Source organism: Drosophila bipectinata, chromosome 3R (genome assembly GCF_030179905.1).
Source record: "Drosophila bipectinata strain 14024-0381.07 chromosome 3R, DbipHiC1v2, whole genome shotgun sequence".
Lineage (NCBI taxonomy): Eukaryota > Metazoa > Arthropoda > Insecta > Diptera > Drosophilidae > Drosophila > Drosophila bipectinata.
The window spans coordinates 1401014-1422362 of NC_091739.1; the positions used below are offsets into that span (position 1 = coordinate 1401014).

Below are 21349 nucleotides of genomic sequence, written 5' to 3' on the forward strand. Positions count from 1 at the left end.
TGGCTGGAATATCCAGATTCACCAAAGACGGGACAGAAGATCCGGAGAAAAGCTGCAGCGTTCATCCAAGCAAACAACATCAGCCACACAGCAGTTCCCATTGCACGAAGAACTTCTACGATATATACGAACAATAATAAAACGATTTTCGTCAAAAGAAATCATCTGCCAGTGGTATCAGCATGTGCTATTACTATCCACAAGTCTCAAGGTGGTACGTTTAATCAAATCGTCTATGAATACGAAAAGACACATTCACAACAACTCCTTTACGTAGCCTTGTCCCGTATCACATGTATACAGGGATTGTACATCGTTGCCAAGGATGGAAAGAACAAATTTTATCATGGACGGAAAAAAGCTCAATCAATGGACAAGCTACAATCAAAATTTTGAAAATTATCAACAAATCCATTATTAACTTTGACTGACATTCTCCGCGAGTTCATCAGCAGACCAGGCGTATCAATAACAACCCTCAATTGCCAAAGCTTAGGAGCTTATAGTGGAGATTTCAATGATCCGGTGATTCTAGGGTCTAATATATTGATACATCCAGAGACGTGGAAGGAAAACGATCAAGAAATTGATGTTTCCAAATTTAATTGTGTCCTACAGTTCAAAAGACATAATGTGAGAGCTGGGGGTGTCGCAATACTTTGCAATACTGCTCATGGAACGATCATCAAGACATCCAATATGGACCTGAACTTGAAACAACTAGAATCGCTTTCAATTTTGTTGTCATCTGTTGGAGAAATGTGTCCTGTTAGAGCTGAATGTCGCACAGAAAGCTGATAGCGGATTATGCTTATAGCACTCTATATTTCACCAAATCAGAAGATGGCGAAAATAAAAACATAGAGTTTATTCACCTTCACTTGCTGCCGAATACTCCAGTGGGGGCTGCAGGAGTTGGAGTAGAGTTGGAAAAAATACCTATGATTCTAGGTAGAGATTTTAATGTTAATTTCGCTTTGGAGGATTCCAAGCCATTAATTCAGTACCTGCAACAGAAATTGTCATTGGAAATGAACATTTCACCAACTGAATCGACTACACGCCAGGGTACCTCGATCGATGCAGTTTTCTCACGTTACATCGACAATTTGGAGTCAAGAGTCTTCATTACCTATTTAAGTTACCACAAACCTATCATTTCGTTCATGAAGAATCTACCAGAGAATGAAGGTGAAGCTGATTGAGATTTAATTCATCATATTCATACTAATATTATTGTATCTTGAAAAAAGTAAAATTCTGATGAATAATTTAATATTTACTATTCATCATATTCATACTAATATTATTGTATCTTGAAAAAGTATAATTATGATGAATAATTTAATATTTACTATCAAGAAGTGTTTGACACGTGATTAAAATGATTCCTCTCGCTCTAAACATAGAAAATTAAATAATCCTTGCCGATCCAATCATTCAGTTTCACTTCTATCGCGTGTCTCATGACACACCATCTTTTTGTTTTTCTTGAAGACAAGTAGCATACTCTTACTAAGAATTTTACCAACCTTAACAAATCCTAGGACAATGCTGGGTGTCTTTTCTCTACATAATTAATAAGGATGTATGTAGATAGCCAGCAGGTACTAACGCGCTTACATTTCAATATTCCTAATAGAAAGACTAGAAGGAATAGAGGACTATTCCTTAGCCATTGTAGTGTCTTCTTAGTCATCCATTGGGTCAATTCTAAAAGAATTCTAAGAAAAAAATTTGCCTAACAACTTAAGATCAATGAATTGGGTTTAAATAGCTTGCCGAGCCGAGAATAGATCGCGAAAATCAAAAATACCAATTCTTGTATGCTTCATAAAAGTTCGCATCTCTGACTAAATTTCTCTGCAACTTAATTTTGTCTTTCTCTCTTCAGCAGGCCCGGCAGCAGTAGTGGGTTGAGTGGGTAGGTAGACCCACTCGAGAAATCCCGAGTGGTAAAATTACCCACTAGAAATAATCAAATACCATATATCGTAGACTTTGTCGATTTACACATTTTGAATTTCACGCGATAAACATGCGCGCTCGGAGCATGCGCATGGTGTAGGTGCACATATAACACACATTCATGCCAACGACGGCTGTGTATAACCATATGTTTATATTCGTTTCATTCTCACTCGTATGTTCTTTAAGAGATTGAAAGAAGAAGAACGAGTGTGCGTGCTTTACAAAGAGACTTGAGAGACCGCAGATGGAAAGATTCGTCGTGCGGCTGAAAACGAAGAAAGAGGATTGCTGAGATGATGACCAGCAGCCGATCGAGAAAAAATCCTCGAAAACCGAGTCTCCTCGAGCGTCAGATATACATAAAAATACATGGAGCTCTATACGTTAACAAACTTGCTTCATCTGTAATATATAATACAACATGAACTTACTGACTTTACTTACTTACTTTATGATACAACATGAAATGTATCATAAAATGTATAATGAATATATAACTAAAATAATAAAGATATATTTTAATATGATTATTTCAGAACACAGTGGAAAAAAACCTATCCGTGGCTTGAACTCAATAAAAACTCTTTCGCAATTTGCAACGTCTGTACTGAAGCGTGTGAACGGCAATTGATCGCTAATTTCGACTCGCATGCTTTGAAATTAAAACAAGCCTGGGTCAATGATGGATTTTCAAACTGGAAGCACGGTCATATCGGATGAAGAAACATTCGTCAAGTGTTCTACACATCAATTGCACCGAAGCACTGGCAAGCCTGGGAAAAGTGAAAAGTCGGCTCACTTGAAACAGATGATGGAGAATAGAACGGCGTTACTAAAAATTTTCAGCACTCTAAAAACATTGGCAAAACAGGGTTTGCCTTTAAGAGGAGACAAGAATGACGAAAATTTCCATTTCATGGCGTTCTTGAAGGCTCGCACGGAAGACGTTCCTGAATTGAATTCTTGTTTGCAGAGAGATGGATACAGATAGCTCCATCATGAAAGTCAAAATGAAATACTCGATCTGATGGCGACTTCAATTTTGTCAAAAATCATGGACGATATAAGAAGAGCGGAGCATTTTTCGATTCTACTAGATGAAACCCCAGATGCCTCACTAATAGAGCCAGTCTCCGTGTGCATTAGAACCGTCTCCGATGATTTACTTGCAAATGAGAATTTTATTGGATTCTTTTCAACGCCAAACACTCAAGCATAAAGTTATTTAAGAGGCCAGTGCTACGACGGGGCGTCCAATGTGTCTGGAAAAATTTATGGATTGCAGGCGCGTATACGTGAGAAGGAACCTCGAGCTTTGTTTGTGCACTGCAATGCCCACAAACTGAATCTTGTTGTACAAGATTCAATTGAAAAGATACAACCAGCCAGAAAATTCATTGGGTCAATTAAGGATCAATAATTAAGGATTTGATAAACTTTATCCGAGATTCACCAAAACGCGTTGCACAATTCAAGGAGTTGCAGACTGAAGCGATGGAAAAGAACAACAAAAATTTTCCTTTTATCGCAGCCTTCAACCCGATAAGGTAAAAACTACGATCAAAAATTTCGTCACATATTGTATCAAATTTTTAAAACCTTCTCATTAATATTTTCCAGATGGGCGATGAGAATACGGCCTCTCAAGATAATCAAGGCGAGTTATCCTGAAGTGCTGAAATTCCTCGATGATAGATCGGTGGACAACGAAGTCGATAGTACGATCTCCGCCAAAGCTTCGGGGTTTTACGATTACTTTGACAACGAAGTCGATAGTAGGATCTCCGCCAAAGCTTCGGGGTTTTACGATTACGTAGTGTCTTTTGAGTGCGTTTTTTATTTGACAATGATGATTGAAATTTTCGATCGCATTGAAGTATTTCACATAGAACTGCAGAAGTCGAGCCTCTTTGTTATTGAATCGCATGAAAAAGTAAAAGCAGTTGCTGATGTGTTAAATGCGTCTCGTGAATCCAAATTTGAAGAAATTTGGGAAAAAAGTGTTAAAGCTGTTATTGATTTTGAACTCAGAGAACCTCAAATTCCTAGTCAGCGTAAAATTCCCAAACGTTTTGATCAAGGTATAACAGAAAATTTCGGCGTTGCCCCCCGCTCCTTCTAAATCGCGGCTAGGGCTCTTAGCGTTGTTTTTCCTCCATCCCCCGTACTGACCGTTATAATACACCCTGTACCGGTATTTGACCGCTATCGCATTACCTCTGCCCTCCTTCCATGACTCTGCAACAGGCCACCTGTCTTGTCGTGTGGGGAAACTAAATCTCCTCACTCATTAAACGGTTTCTAGATCCCCCAAGCTAACGAAGAAAAGAACCTGAGCATTCGCCTCGATATTCAATAAACCTATCGTCAAAAAATCGAATGCAAAAAGATGCACCTAAGACTAACATATAGCAGCCTCAACTGGTTTGTAAACTCACGATTTCCGCTGTGCCTGGACTACAAGATCCTACTCTACAAATCAGTCCTAAAGCCAATTTGGGCGTATGGCTTCCACCTCTGGAGGAGCTCAAATTATTTAAGATCATAACACTTATATTACTCACACCAACGATTTTAAAAATATGAATAATTTATTATTTGTTAATCATTTTTCATCCAAATATGACCTTAAGGACTTGAAAGGCGGTGACATGCATTTCAGAATTTAACATAGTGTTGCGGTTGTTTGCAGCAGTCTCCGTTTTTTATTTTGACAAGTGAATACCGTTCTCACTCTCATATTTCCCCTCGATTTTTATTTTAATCCAGGAGTTTTTTTTCATTTCCTAGCGCATTGAGTCAACTCTTTTCAAACCTCTCCGGTCAGGGCAGTCATTTTAAAAAATTCAACTTCCTAAGGGGTTGATTTGAAACTTTACCAAAAGTTCCAAAAATAAAAGTAGATTAATTTTTTCCTCATTGGTTTGATAATGTAGTTTATTCATTTAGTTTATTCTTAGTTTATTCTTTGGTATAATGATTAATAATATGGTTTAATTATTTAATAAACTTTATTCAAAATATACTTCGGTGTACCGGTGAAGTGAGCGCCAAGATAGAAATTTCTCGTTAGGGAAAATTTGTTGTGAACGAGCCTTAATTTATTTTTTTTTTTTGTTTTCTATGACATCTGTGAAAAATCTTTAGTATACATCAAGTCATTGAACAGACAACATCATATTTTTTCATGGTGGTAAAAATGTCGAATTTTGTACCAGAAGGTGATGATTTTCGGAAAGCATTAATTTTTTGTTTTCATTTGAAGCAAAGTGCTGTAGAGTCGCATCAAGTCCCGAAAACCGTTTTTTTTTAAAGTAAATCAAGGTTTTGAAATAGAAATATTTCAAACACGGTTTTGTACTATATTCGACCTAATAAACAATTCCTACTAGGTCTCTTCAAAAGTTCCTCCAATTTTTTCTTTTTTGTCGCAATGTGTAATTTGTATTTTCTGTTTACAAAAAACACTCATTTCATACCGGTATACCGTATACATACTTTAATCAAGAGCAGTTAATAGCCACACTACAATAAGAATGCACATATCTCTCTCATATGAACATAAAACCTTAAATAACAATTTTCAGCCAACCTTATGCAAGGATTAAACAATTATAATTGTTGGGTCATTGAGATTTTTCAATGACTCTTGAATCCACTTAAAATAAAAACTGCTGAATTAAATAATTAAAACATTATAATAAACTTTATTTTCGCGCAAATAAAAATTGGAATGATACTAGTACAAGAGAAATGCCAATTTATGCCACGAAAACTAACCGGACCAAATATTCCAAAATATTTGCAAAGAATGTCAGACCTCAGCCACTAGACTACCGCAAGCCGTGGAAAGTTTGAACACTCTTGTGCAATAAATACCCAACCGTGCATTAGCGCTCTTAAAAGAGCATGCTCAAAATCAAAACCAAAATTAATTAAGCAAATTAAGCTCCCTGGTGATCGTCAGAGGTGAATAAACTAGCTACCCTCCAGTTCCTCCAAAAACCCTGGAACCAGGAACGTCTCTGGAGTGACATGGCCTCCGTTGTATAAGCACTCCTCATATAACTCTTTCTGCTTGGACATTGAAAACACAGCTCAAGCTGCGAATTCGATTCTATGTAAGATGGAAGAGGCGTCTGCAAGGTAGTGGAGTACGCTGACCGAAAAATGATCCGAATCCGAAAAATACCGTCAGTCTCTTTGTGATCTTAGGAACGCAAAACTGCAAGCCGTGGTTAACTGTACACGCAGAAATTGCCTCGGAGTGAACGCGCAAAGAAACACAGCTAGTTTTCTTTAGTAGAAGATACAAAATCCCTTCCTCATCCCTCCAATTCTAAACACCAGAGGCTCTCTTTCAGCGAAAGCGCAACGTACCTAGAGTTGGTACTAGACAGAAAGCTAAACTGGAACCTACCCATATAATAAAGATAGAAAAAGTTTACGACTGCTCTCATCATTCAAAAAAAAAATCAAGGGGGCATGACCCCCTACATTGTGAGATGGATTTTCAATACCATACTTAGACCATAGATACTACTGTATGGTTTTCGGGTATGGTAGCCTGCCATCACAAAGAAAACAAACACAAAAAAAAATTCTGGTGAATGTAAAGAGCAGCAACAATAGCGGTCTTAGAACCACTCCAAACGATGGCCTAAATCCCATACCTAACTTACCTTTACATACTACATAAAAATGTCTGATTAGCAAGCCTTTAGAATCACCCTTATCAGCTCAGCCCCACCAAATTCGGAGGCTTGGTGGTAAAGAGTTGAAATAAAACACCCGCTTAATCACCTCATTAATTGGCCCTGCGATACTTTATCTGAAAGGGGGCCAAGGGGGACAAAGATTCCTTTGAGTAACATTAAAATTAATAAGTCCCAGTAAATCAATGTTACCTGTGACTTTATTATTGACACAAGTCAAAGCTGCCAGTGTAAGTCGATCCTCCAACGTGCAAACATTGAAACATCAGGTAGGGGGCTTTGCTTAAAATTACTAAAACCAGTAGCTTATTGTTAAATGGAGGCCTCTTCCCTATTCGTGGTACCACATAGATGAAAAAAGCCTGGCTGCGAATGATCTTACTGTCGGTGTTCACTTTGGGATCGACGGCTTGACTTTACCCACAGTGTATTGGAGATTTCGGTGGCGAGAACTTTTTGCGTTGTTCGGTTCTTAGCTCGTCGGAAAGGTGGGGGTACTTCCTTGCCTCCTAAATAACACCACTCTACTCTAATATTTATTTAAGGGTAATTCACTGTTTGTTAATGATTGGGAAAATAGTTGAAATTGTTGGAACCGGACGTTGGAATAGTTGGACTAGTGGAATAGTTGGACCTGTTGGAAACGGACGGACATCGGGTTGTGTTGAGGGATAGGGAAATCATCGTAGGAGGATCAGGGATAAGGATTAGGATAAGGATCAGGGACTTTTTCCGACCCAATTTCTGAGAATTTCTGAGCTATACCATTATAACTTTGGTGTTTTTAAAGTTAGGGAGTTCAAATTTTACATGAGAGCTATTTTAGGCAAAACATTATGACATTCCAAATTTGTGCCAGAAGGATCGGCCGACTATATCTTATAGCTGCCACATAACTGAACGATCGAAAATGACCCAACTTTCGTGTTTTTGAAGATAGAAAGCTGGAACTTAGTAAAGATTCTTTCTTTGGTCAGTTGAGTCAACTTACCGAATTTCAATGGGATCAGCCGACTATATCCTATCGCTGCCATATAACTGAAATCGGAACCGATCGGAAATGACATATGGTAGAAATAGAAGCTTGGGACTTTTTTTTAGATTTTTTATTTTAATTAATTGGTTTTATTATGGTGTTATCATAAGGATAGGCCAACTATATCCGATGTTTGCGATATATATCCGGTTTTAACTGCAAGGGTATATCAACTTCGGCTCCGCCCGAAGTTAGCTTTTCTTTCTTGTTTTATTTTGTATTTAAATGTAATTGCACATGTGCATACCCTAACTTGTAATATTGGAAGCGACATTTTTACAGGAATCCGAATCTTGGAAGGGCCCAACGAACCTGCATCGCCGGGAACGAGCTTAATTCCGTAAAACAAAATATGAATTTTCAGCATCTATTCAGTTACTATTGATGTGGCAGATAGGCTTAAAAAACGTAAGATTAAGTTGTATTGATATAATTTTTAACTTTAATTTGTTTCGGGTTTTATATAAAGACTAGCGATCCCGTCAAACGTTGTTTTGCCCTTTTTTGTTTTCTATACGGGCTAGCTGTTTTTTCTTCATTTATTTTGGTTAATAAATATTTTTCAGTATTTCAAGTACATCCAGTATTTTCACGTACAGCAAAATTCCCCTCGCCAATATCTAACAGTTGTTTAGAGAAAGGATGGATCCTGAAGCATTTGATCGCGCATATTCTTGGTCAGTTCTTGTTCAACATTACGCCACAGTCGCGATGATTTGAAGCAAGCATTGAATTCATCAGCGTACATTAACCGTGAACACCTGAAAGGAGTAACAAAGGGCCGTAAAATAGTTTATCATTGTTTCTTATATCCCTAAATGACCAATCCAATTCCCCATTCCAATTTTACGTCCTATAGTTCATTCATCCAAAATATGGGCACTATGCCCATAGACGATTGTTTTTATGTTGCACACTGCATCTGGATTATTTTGAATGTTCAATGACAACTCTTAAACAACCTGAACAACGCACGATGTTTATGAAGCAGACACTGCAAGTCTTGAAGAATTGCTCGCTTCATTCCTGCATTGATCCCAAGGCGTCGTTCAAGTTTTTCTTCCATGTTGCCCATGAAATATATTTGTAAAAATTTATTCTGTGTATCTTCGAAAGGTAGTAATGATCCAATTCGATGGTGAATCTGTCCTTGTATCTACAAAATAAAAACCAGATTCTTTAACTACATTCTATGTAAGTACAAAAATAAATACCTTAAATGTCGGATTAAAACCTCCTTCTTCGATAATGTCTGCCCCAAATGACGTCATTTGGAAACAACTATTGTATTTTCGAGTATTTGCAAGAAAGTTGCGTGATTCTTGTGTTTCGCCGCAAAGCAATGAATACAATGGCTCATGTGGCGGAGTCAACACTGGCAATTTCACTTTACCATTAACGCAGCATAATCCAGGCGTTTCTCCGGAAAACTTTAATGCACCACAATACTCGCAAACAACGTCCATTTCCCCAATGCAAACGCTAGGATGCAAGCTGTAATCATTGCTGCAATCGTAACGAAACGCAGCTCGATTCAAATCAGCTAAATATGTTGTTCTGCGTCGCAAATTATCTATTTGTTGACTTCTGTTGTTCGCTCGACGATTCTGCATTGCCAACCGAGCAGTTTCACGGGCTGCTTCACTTTGCTCTCGTGATTGAGAAGCACGAAGTCGAGCCATACTATTGCGGCGCTGTTCACGTGCAATTTCTTGTTCTTCTTCAGTCCTTTCATTTGCAGTATTTTGTATTCTTCTTGCATTACGGCTTTGTCGGGAAAGATTCGATCGTCTTGGTCGCGGCATTATTAATTAAACATCCGAATCAAATCGATTGCTGCAGAACGCGACTGCCTAACTCTCAATCGTGTTCGCTCAAGCCTAGCTGCTGACATTTTGACATTTGACATTTTCATTTGACATTTTCTTGTGCATCTTTCGATTGTGATTCACGTAACTGCGCCATGCTTACACGCGCCTTTTCATTACCTTTATACATCTAGATAAATGTATAAATACATAATATCGTACATAAAAATATGATACGTTACGCTCACAGCCTACTTACTTTTATTCATTACTATAAGTGGAGTATAGTTCGGTGGAGTATAATTCGCGCTGTCGAACGGGACAAAAAGTATCCTATGTCCTTCTCCTGGCTCTAAGCTACCTCCCTACCAATTTTCACTCAAATCTGTTCTTCCGTTCTTGATTTATAAGTGGTGTAACATATAACACGACTTTCTTTTATATATATAGATAGATAATAAATATAATAATGGAATGTAAGGTTATTATTTGGGTCTTTTTTTTTTATTATGATGCAGTTTTTAGTTACCTCCGAAATCGTTTGATCCAGTGATCCACATCCATGTATCTAGATCAGTAGAGGGCCTTTCATTTTCCATAGCACGCTAACTGACAGTGTGAGCACACTCAAATTTTTTTAAAAGCCCTCTCATTTGACTCAATTGACAGCCCAAACATAAAAATCAAAATGTTTCCACTGAGAAGCTATGGCAGCTATAGGATATAGTCGGCCGATCCGGGCCGTTCCGACTTATATACTGCGTGCAAAGGAAAGAAGGGTGTGTGCAAAGTCGATAGCTTTACTCTGTTTCGATTGTCAGAAACAGACTGACAACTCATATCAGCTCATATCAACTCAGGATGTGATCCTGATCAAGAATATATATACTTTATAAGGTCGGAAGTGTCTCCTACACTGCGTTGCATACTTTTGGACAAAATTATAATACCCTCTGCAAGGGTATAAAAATGGGGAGACACCATGCATTCTGGGATGTGTTCCTCGGTAAAATATCCAATGTCTTCAACTATGTCACAGTCAAATATTTACAGATTATTCAAATTGAGAAAAGCCTCAATATTATGAAGAGTTTTGTTATTTATATTTTATTATCATTCCAAGAAATCTTCAGGTCCAAGATAGAGGTAAAGTATTTTGCAAAAAAGCCTTCGTCCGACTCAGCTATTAAATAACCATAGCTAATTTTTTTTTTTTTTTTTTTTTTTACGGTCTTTCAGAATTTGGAAATGGCTTGTGCATCAATAAGAGCATCAGCTAGCATTCCTGTATTCATCATAAAGCTTAGAGGCCCAGACGACCGAGGGGCGCTCAAGAAACGATTTGTTAGAATATTAAGTTATTTGTTAATTATTAAGCTAAGAGGAGTTAGTAAGGAAATTTAAAATTCTATATTTTAAGTTAGAGGGACAGGAAAGAGATGTAATAGAGTAGAGACCATTGTAGTTCGAACATAATACCCTAAAAGGGTCATGCAGTGCATATGTCGAACTACAACGGCTAAGGAACAGAGGACTAAAGTTTCGAGTCCTTCTATTAGGAATGTTAAAATTTAAGCGTGTTAGTAAAAGCTGGCTATCTACATCCCCGTTAATAAGGTTATGCAGAAAAACTACACCGAGCATAGTCCTACGATTTGTTAAGCTAGGTAAGTTTATGAGTAAGAGTCTACTACTATAAGATGGAAGTTGAAGATTTGCATCCCAGTTTAGACCTCTAAGTGAAAAAATTAGGAAATTCTTTTGTACGGATTCTTTGCGGTCCTGGTGTACTCCATATTGAGGACTCCAGACACATGAACCGTACTCCAGTATAGGACGGACCAAAGAAATGAATAGTGTTTTGGTTATATAGGGGTCATTAAATTCTTTTGACCACCTTTTGATAAAACCAAGAACTCCTTTAGCCTTATTAACCATTAAGGAAATATGGTCGGCAAATTTAAGTTTGATGTCTAATAGGATGCCGAGATCATTAACCTGGGTTAATTTTTCTAAGGCAATCCCATTAATAGAATAAGTAGCTTGCAGAGGGCAAGAACGATAAAAAGACATATGTTTGCATTTAGATCCATTAAGTATTAGATCATTAGCTAAACACCATTTTTGAAAGTTATCAAGGTCAGACTGAAGACTGCATTGGGCAGAGATGAATTTGTACTGAAGACAAAGCTTTACATCATCTGCATACATAAGAACTAGAGAGTTCGTTAAAGCAGGGGGCAAGTCGTTTATAAAAAGCGTAAATAATAACAGGCCAAGATGACTTCCTTGAGGGACGCCGGATGTAGCACGGACCAGACGGGACTGTATGTTTTTAAATAAGACTCTTTGTGTCCTTCCATCTAGGTAGCTGGAGATCCACGTTAAGAGGTCTTTAGGAAAACCCAGCATATTCAGTTTACTCAACAAGAGTGAGTGATTAACTGAATCAAATGCTTTGCTGAAGTCTGTGTAAATTACATCGGTTTGATATCCCTTACAAAAGCCATCTATGACAAAGGATGTCAACTCCAATAAGTTTGTGGTGGTGGAGCGACGCTTAATAAAGCCATGCTGACAAGGAGTGATGATCGAAGAGCAAAGGTGTTGCAAATGAGGGGTAATTAATTTTTCAAATAACTTTGGAATTGCCGACAACTTAGAGATGCCTCTGTAGTTGGCAGCCTCGGACTTTTTCCCCTTTTTATGTAGGGGAATTATAAATGATTCCTTCCACTTAAGGGGAAAAATCAAGGTTTCCAAAGATAAGTTGAAAAGTCTTAGAAGAGGTTTGCACAGAGCCCTGGCGCAGTATTTTAGCACACAGCCTGGTACTCCGTCGGGGCCTGGCGAATAAATGGGTTTTACCCTTAAAAGACCAGATAATAAGTTGTTCTCAGAAAAAGACGAACAGAAAATAAGATTTGCTGCTTGAATGTTATATGCATAAGGCTGATCAGTCAATTTAGGAGGAGAATAAGTTGTTTAAAAAAATTCTGCGAATAGATCGGCAATGGCCTGATCCGAAGTCGTAGAGGAATTTTCAAACGTAAGCAGAGGTGAAAAAGATACGTGTTTACGCTTAGTGTTTACAAAATTATAAAACTGCTTTGGATCCAGAGTAAATTGAATCCGGCAGCGGTCAATATAATTCCTATAACATTCAGCGTTATGCACGGTAAAATTCGACCGAGCTAGTAGGTATCTTGAGAAATCAACACTACTGCAGGTTTTTTTATATTTAAGTAAAAGCTTATTTTTTTTATTTTTTAAGTTAGTAAGGCACCTTGTAAACCAAGGAGGATTTGTTGAAGCGGACGGATATTTCCAAGGCACACATGAGTCAAAAAATTTATTTAAAGTAAAATAAAATTTTTCTAAAGTGACATTAAGATCAGTGCACGCCAGAATATCAGACCAGTCAAATGTATCGATAAGGCTATTAAGTTTCTGAAAATCAGCTTTACGGAAACAGCGAATCTTACTTACCACTCTCGGAGACATCTGATCGATACCAGGAGTGGTTTCGATTGAGACCTCCAGCGTGGGGTGATATGGATCCTCTGGGGTTGAAAGGGGAAAAGCTCTGGAGAGAGCAGTACCATCAGGATCAGATACAAAACACAAGTCTAAAAGCCGACCTAGCGAATTTCTAACATGATTGATCTGACCTAGGGACATGTCAAACATGCCCGCGGTGAAGTCATGGTAAGTTATAAGTGACAAAGATGGTGAGTTATCGACGTTGGACCACTTTAATTCTGGGATATTAAAGTCGCCCACCGCAACGAGTTGGTCACGATCCGTCATAAGATTAGAGACGTATCGAATGGCGGACAAATGCTGCCAATATGTAGGCGGTTCAGACATAGGAGGTATATATGAACATGTAATGTATAAAGCTTTAACGGACATAGTGATTTTAACGCAAATAAATTCTATGTCACCAAACTCATGGGATTTTACCTCTTCAGAAGCAAGAGTAGAGTTTACCGAAATGAGGACTCCACCTCCTCTTCGCTGAGATCGATCCCGTCTAAAAGTGGTGTACTTACTTGGAAAAACTTCGGAGCTAAAGATCTCCGGATTTAACCAAGTTTCTGTAAATGCTATTATATGGGATGCAAAGAAAGAACTATCAGAATATAGCTTTGGGAGTTTGCTACGTAGCCCCCTAGTATTCTGATAGGTAAGAGTTAATGAGGAAACTAGTTTTTTGGGTTAGTAGCCAAAGAAGAGGTGGAGGGTTGGTCGGTGGTTCCGATATTGGGAAGTCTCACTCCCACTCGTTTTTTAACTTTTTTCTTCACGGAACTAGGCTGATGTTCTTGGACGAAAAGATTCTCTGGCCAAAAACTGGGAGAACAAATCGTCTTGAACATCAGCGCGGGCACACGAATCTTGAAAGAAGACGTGCGCCGTTTATAATTATATTTAAATTTAGTTATGTCCTCCACCTTTATATCGGCTTTTGTTTTGGCTTTGATATAAGCCGAGATATCAATCTCTGAAGTATCATGGGCAAGCCGAGAAACAAATATATGTTTCGATGGAGGAATCACCTGTAAGGGTTTTGGTGTCGCAGGTACGAGAACTGCAGCATCAGTCGGTGCCGGTGGTCCGGACTGTGGAATACCCTTTTGGGTGACTCTAATGGGGGTTTCGTTCCCTAGGACCTGTGGCATCACTTGAAGGGATGCCATGGCGGACATATCAGACAATTGCTCATTATCCCTGAGAAATTCGGACGAATTTTTCTCAGTTCTAGCCCTTGGGGTGGCCAGAGATATAAGCGGCTGCATTAATGTCGGCTGAGCAGGCTGAGGCGGATCAGAAACAGCGGATTTCTTACGCTTAGGGGACTCATTTAGCAGCTGAAGGCCACTAAACTGAGTGTCCAGCGCACAGAGCTGTTCATTGATTTTACGAAAACCAGTGATCAGCTCTTTAAATCCATTTTTGGTCTGTCTCATGAACGACCTCATTTCGCCTTGCACAGCACGACAATTCACACAACAATAATGTATCCCAGACCTACGGGAAATGGCATCCGAAACTGATGCAGTGAAACCGGCACACTTGGCGTGCACGACGTTTTCACATAACCAGCAATGGATGCTAGGCTGGGATGTGGAAATTGTCTTGTTACAAGACTTAATGGCACAGACCAGTTTAAATTCCATTTTATTTATTTTTTATTTTTTATTTTTTTATTTAATAAAACAAAAATTTATATTTAAAAAGTTAAAAAACACAATACTTTGAACCACTGTGCCAAACAAGAAGCCGAAGCGGGAGCTTTGAAAGAGTGCAAAAGAGAAATGCAGAGTTATAAATAAGGCGGCGAAGAAGCAGAGCTGAGCTATGCTTGGAATAGAATTTTGACAAATTATTAATTCGACTCCAAATATACCACAGCACTCGCGAAGCGATACGGTTTTGGCTTTAAGATTGTTAAGATTCACAAGATTTAATTCACAAAGTATGTAAACACCGGTTTACCAATATTTGTCAAAAACGCAGTGCGCACAAAAAAAACTCGACCGTTCGCTTGAAAGAAAGAGAGGGAAGTATGAAGACAATCTCAACAATAGACCTGCGAGTGGCAAATACAAGGCGAGTCCAGTGCCAAGTGAAATCACAGAGCATTTATTATCACGAACATCCACGGATCAAGAGCAAAAATAGATAAGATATTGGCCCGCTTGCCAATGACCGTACGTTAGGTTGAAGTCCGTACGTTTTTTTAGTATTTATAGTTAGAAAATACGGTTATACTTCAGGCTTATTTCAGTGAATTTACAAAATGATATGTGTAGATGTAGTACGTAACAAGAAAGGAAAGCTAACTTCGGGCGGAGCCGATGTTGATATAACCTTGCAGTTAAAACCGGATATATATCTCAAAAATCGGATATAGTTGGCCGATCCTTATGATAACATCATAACACAACCCATTCATTACGATACAAAATATAAAAAAAGTCCCAAACTTCTATCTTCAAGAACACTAAAGTTGGTATTTTGGTAAAATGTAGGTAATTTTGGGTGTTGGTAAAAACCATTTCCGATCATTCAGTTATATGCCAGCTATAAGATACAGTCGCCCGATCGTTATAAAATCGTTTCATTTTTTTTTTGTAATAGCAGGATAATGTTTATTTAAAACTGTCCTTTAGGGACAACCATTAAATGTTATAGATAATTTTACATATTAATATTGTATAAATAAATTAGAGTAGTAAGTTAGCTTAGCTTATGATATTTAAAGATTATGGTTAGAATATCCAGGGGAGGTCCAGCGGGTGTGTCCTTTTTTGTCTTCTGGGCTGCTCGCTGTTGTCCAGCAGGGAGTTGGCCAACAGGTTCGGGTGATTATGAAGCCTCTGCATGTAACGTCCGCTGCTTCTTTGTATCTCGTCCTTGACCCAAGGGAAATTGAGAACCTCGTGGATGGTGCGATTGTCATGATAGACGTGGGCCCCAGTGGCGATTCGAAGGGCTCTATCTTCGAACGTTTGTATTGCTCGGACATTCGTCTTGCTCGCAGTGCCCCAGAGCTGTATGCCGTACGTCCAGATTGGGCGTATTATGGCCTTGTAAATGAGAATTTTCGTGGAAGTTCTCAGCTTCGATTTCCTACCCATAAGCCAGTAGAAGGGCCTCCAGGTGAGCCTCCTGTCTAGGGTGAATCCCAGGTACTTGGGATTGTCTTCCTGTGGTATTGGGGAGCCGTTGAGGTTAACTGGAGGGCAGTTGCCTTTGCAGAGAGAAAATGTGGTGGCAGTGGACTTCTCATTATTGACGGCAATGTTCCAACGCTTTTGCCAGTCGCTGACCAAGTCAAGCTGCAATTGCATGGTTTCGGCTGCCCCCGCGGCGCTATTGGCGATGGTAAGGAGGGCGGTGTCGTCTGCATAGGTTGCTGGGAGCAGGTCAGGCCTCTGGAGAACATGGAGGTCGGCCGTGTAAGCGTTGTACATCAACGGGCCAAGAAATCTTCCTTGGGGTATACCAGCGTGAGCTTCTCTTAGACCGGAGATGGCCCCGCCGCATCTTACCGCAAATTTACGGTCTCCCAAGAACGACTTTAGGAACTGGAGGTATGTTCGGGGTAGGCCAGTCTTTAATTTATATTGTAGACCGGGATGCCAGACTCGGTCGAACGCCTGCTTCACGTCCAGCATGACACGTCCAGCAGTACTTTTTGGTTTCAAATGCGTCCTAGATTCACTGCACCATCCGATGGCACTGCTCTGGGGTACCGTGTCGCCGCCTGAAGCCAAACTGGCGGTCAGGGATCAGTCCAGCCTCGTCGAATACTGAGAGTGCTCTGCTTACAAACACTCATTCCAGTATTTTGGAGAGCATTGGTAACAAACTTATTAGTCGGTAGGACGAAAGGCTCGCTTCGGGTTTTCCGAGCTTAGGTATCATAGTTACCTGGACACGTGGACGGAAAGTACCCTATCTCCAAGCATCTATTATAGATCCTCGTAATTAGCTGAATGCTTGGAGGTGGTAACATTTTTAAGGCAATTGCATTGATACCATCATCGCCCGGGGCCTTGTTGTTGTTCATGATGGTTATGAGCTCAGCTGTTTCCTCCTCAGTCACTGGTCGTATTGGATCGGCGTCCCTGGAAGGCTCGGCTAGCAGTCAGGCAGTTTCAGCAGCATTCTCCGGTGAGCAGCGATCGAAAGGCGTAAAAACACCTTCGAGGTGATCGGCGAAAGCGTTGGCCCTGTCCATCTCCGATCTGTACAAGCTGCCGTCGGATCTTTGTACAGGTGGGATCCTTTTCAGTGGCTGATAAATTTGGTGACTCGCCTTAAGTTATGTTGAGGGTCGCCTGGCTCGAGTTTTTCGACGAACCTGTCAAAGGCCTGCTTTCTTAGTCTTGCCAGCGTTTCTGACAGACATTTGGTCGCTCTATTGAGGGCGGTTTTGTTTCTTCGAGAGCATCCGCACTCTCCGGAGTCGTCGCTTTTCAAATTTGAGTTCTTCGACTTCTGGGCTCCAAAAGTGGATGTCCCTGTCAGTGGCTCTTGAGCGGTTGGAGGGCCTTGGTGCTGCTTCAGGAGCTGACGCCTGGATATGGGCGGTTAACTCCTCTACAGCGGTGTCGATGTCAAACGGGGAGTCCAGTGTCGGGCTGGGGAAGGTAACGTTGTACAAGTATGATTGGTACTTGTCAACGTCTGTTGTCTTGTAGATCAGCTTTTTGCGGGCTGACCTGAGCAAGGCTGGGGTGAAAAGTGACACGGCGAAGGCGCTGTGGTCCGAGAATTCCGGCAGAATCCAGTCCTCCGGAGATGCCGAAGTCTAGGACATCTGGGATTTTGTGGGGATCCGTAGGCCAGTATGTGGGTGCACCGGTCGCGTGTCAGCTCAAGTTTCGGGACTAAATCTGCCTGTATAGGGCCGAGCCCTTTGGGTTCGTAATCCTGGAGCCCCACCAGGGGTGTTTAGCATTAAAGTCCCCTCCGACTATGAACTTGGGGCCGAGCAATCCAGTAGCAAGCCGAATTCCTGTTCGTGGATGCTGTGCCTGGGGGGGGCAATATGCTGCAGCGACTGTTATGACACCGTTGGTAGTGGAGATTTTAATTTGTGCACATTGCACCCAGTCTTCGCACATGGGTGGAAGTGCCTCATACTTGATTCAGCAGCGAATTAGGATGGCCGCGCCAGCGCGACCTCTACCGTTCGGGTGGTTAGCGGCAATGAGGTCATATCCTCTAATAGTCGTGGGTTCTAATAGTCGTGCTTCGTGGGTTCTGCAATACAGCTCGACCTCTGGCCTTCTTTTTACCAGGCCGTTAGCATTCCATATGGTTATATCTAATCGAGTATGCATAAGAATTTGCAAACGGTGGCCATCATTTGGGCTATTTGGCTCAAGACCTTTTCCATCATGCGCTCAAAAATAGCCATTAGGGCATTCCATCCTAGCCATTAGGGCGTCCATTGGATTACTTTGAAGACTGTGATCGGGATTGGGGTTGGAGTCAGACTGTGGTGCTCCGTTTTTGGCTGCGCTGGCATAGCTGATGTTAGGGTTAATTTTGCTGAATTGAGGTTGCTGGCTTCTTGGGGCAGTCTTCTTGGGGGCGAACGTGCTCTTTGCCTTTTTGTAGGCTGGACAGCCTTTGTAAGAGGCCACGTGTGGTCCGTCGCAGTGGAGGCAGACGGCTGGTTCACTGGCGATTTTGGTGCATTCGGACGACGGGTGCCTATCTCCACACTTTACGCATCGGTACTCCAGATGGCAGTACCGTTTCGTGAGACCGAAGCCCTGGCAGCGATGGCATTGGGGCACATCGTCGAATTTTTTTGGTGGCTCAAACGTAACCACCGTTCTGCTTAGCCGATTGACTTGAAAGGCCTGCTTGTTGTTTTTGGCTGGCTCGAGGCTAATAAAGAAAATGTTTAGTGGCTTCTTTGTACCTTTTTGCGTGGGATTATGTATATCTCTGACTTTGTGTCCATGGCGGCTGAAGCCCTTAATATCCTCCGGGTCGGTGGAGAAGTGGAGGCCTTTAACGACGATCCGATAAGCGCGCTCGTCTCGGGACTGGAATGTGTGGAATCAATGGTTATTTTCGCTCAGGAACTTTTTCAGAGTTGAGTAAGTATCCTTGACTGGAGTCATGACGCGAATATTGTTGTTAGTGCTTGCCTTGTAGGTCACTATGAAATCGTTTCATGAATCGATATGAAATCGATCGTTTGGTAGATGGGAAAAACTTAGCTGTCTTCAAAAACACGAAAGTTGGGTCATTTAGGATATAAGATCTGGCAGTTATACGGCAGCTATATAGTCGGCCGATCCTTATAAAATTTGGTGGGTCGTATTAATTTATCAAAAATACTATTCGTACAAAATGCTATGCGTGCAAAGAAAAGAAGGGTGTGTGCAAAATTTAAAGTCGATAGCTTTAAAACTAAGAGACGAGTTCGCGTAGAAACAGACAGACGGACATGCTTATATCAACTTGATCCTGATCAAGAACATACTTTGCGTTGCACACTTTTGACCAAAATTAATATACCCCCTACGTGGGTGCAATGATGAATTTAATAATAAGTAAAACATGGGAAATTTAAAAAAATCGATGTAAAGCAAATTTAGAAAGAACGCATTTATCAAAAACTAATTTTTAAAGAACAACCAAAAAAACTTGTACGCTTTCCTGCTTCCTGCAGTTGGGTATCGGTCTGGCTTTGCGAATTATTTTCACGACGTAAAATAAGTAGCAACGCGCTTACCATCGATTACCATTCTCTTGTTACTGGAGATCAACAACGGAAGATAAAATGTAAATCGGTCGCCTTAAAAATAGTTTTTGTTGTATGAGCATATTGCGAAGCTTGCCGGTAGCGCAGCAGAGAGCAATCGTGATATCGCGATATATATAAGTTTAAGAAGAGAAAGGAATAGCGGCGCCGCTTACTAGAGGTTCTCTAACGATCCAGTTTGTGACAAGGGAGACTAGCCGCCAGGTCAATAACCTTAGCAAGCTCTCTGTTACGAGAGATAGCAAAACTGCTCCCGCGGCATCCGGCAACGCCGAAGTTGCAGAACCGATAGTTTAAGCGGGTGTTGAATCTCTGTTAACTCAGCCGGTAACCATGTGCCTAAGCTTTCTTTTCTATTTGACACTCGAGGGAAGCGGACGAAATGTGAGAACATATTAAGATTTAAGATTGATTATGAATTGTACCACCATTACTTTACTAGGAATTTAAAGTGCTGCTATCACTGCTTGGAGTGAAAGAGTGGTGACCGACTGTACCACTGTTAGCCCTTGCTGCCCTGTTATAAATGAAGAAAACAATAAACAATTATCAGCATCTACACGGGCGTCTTTACTCGGGCGGCGCTAAAAAACTTCGAATCCCCGCAACACTCTCTATGCACGAAACGGATGACTTTTACCGACACAGGCCAAAACTCATCAATGAAGACGGTAGAGAAATGTTGCTCCTGTACTCCCAGTTTAATATTAACCAACTTGAGTGCATCTTTTTTGACCAGCCTAGGCTAAATTTTTGACAGGCTAAATCACTCGGTTCCAAGTTCAGCTTATCTGGGACCAACTTGCACAGTGCATCAGATTGGGTGAACGTCTCGAATTTGTCCCACAATGCACCTATTAGAGTTGATCCGCGTCTTTCTCGGGACAGTCACATTTGATGCAATTGGGTCCTGGCCAAATGTAGCCTTTTTGTTTCCATTGATGGTAGAAATAAAAGGGGAACCACAAAACGCGTCCCAGCCGAAGAGGCTTCGGGTCCCATGAAACCAGCCGAAGTTGCCAGGGCATGATCTACTTTATCTTTAAGGCTCTGAAAAAGTGATTCTAGATTCAACTTCTAGAATAAATAATTTAATAGCCTCAGAGCGAAAGTCCGCACAGGCCGTGTGGTAGGCACCGGCAAATCGACGAGCACCAAACGGCCTCGGAGAGGCGATATGAGCGAATAAACGTCCGAACCCAAAGAAGGCTAGATCCCGACTATGAAGCACTACTCGCAAAGTCATTAAGTGGTACTGGATAGTGGGAAAACATGATATACGAATGAATTCACCACATAATGAATTCACTACTGCTAACCTATGAGTCTTCAGAATACAGGAAGGAATGATCCTAAACACGGTATCACAATGGTCCAAATATGGTCTAAGTGTGTCAGTTTTTAAATCCGACATAATCTTATCTAGGGAACTTCATCCTTAAGGTGCAAAAGGAACAGCTTACTCGAGCCACCTATTTTTGACTAGGGAAGAACTCTTCCTTCATTTCTCTTCCTT

At 40.6% G+C, this 21349-nt stretch overlaps 1 protein-coding gene and 1 long non-coding RNA gene across 9 annotated transcripts in view; both read right to left on the reverse strand.

The window, feature by feature from the left end:
* LOC138926556 (uncharacterized) overlaps positions 1-21349 on the reverse strand; it is a 463340-nt gene that overhangs the window by 331485 nt on the left and 110506 nt on the right. The gene's annotated exons all lie outside the window — the stretch shown is intronic.
* Positions 8281-10017, reverse strand: LOC138926559 (uncharacterized). Its single transcript, XR_011443118.1, has 2 exons — positions 8937-10017; positions 8281-8878 (listed from the first exon to the last, which is right to left on the reverse strand). It is a non-coding gene; the product is annotated as an uncharacterized lncRNA (long non-coding RNA).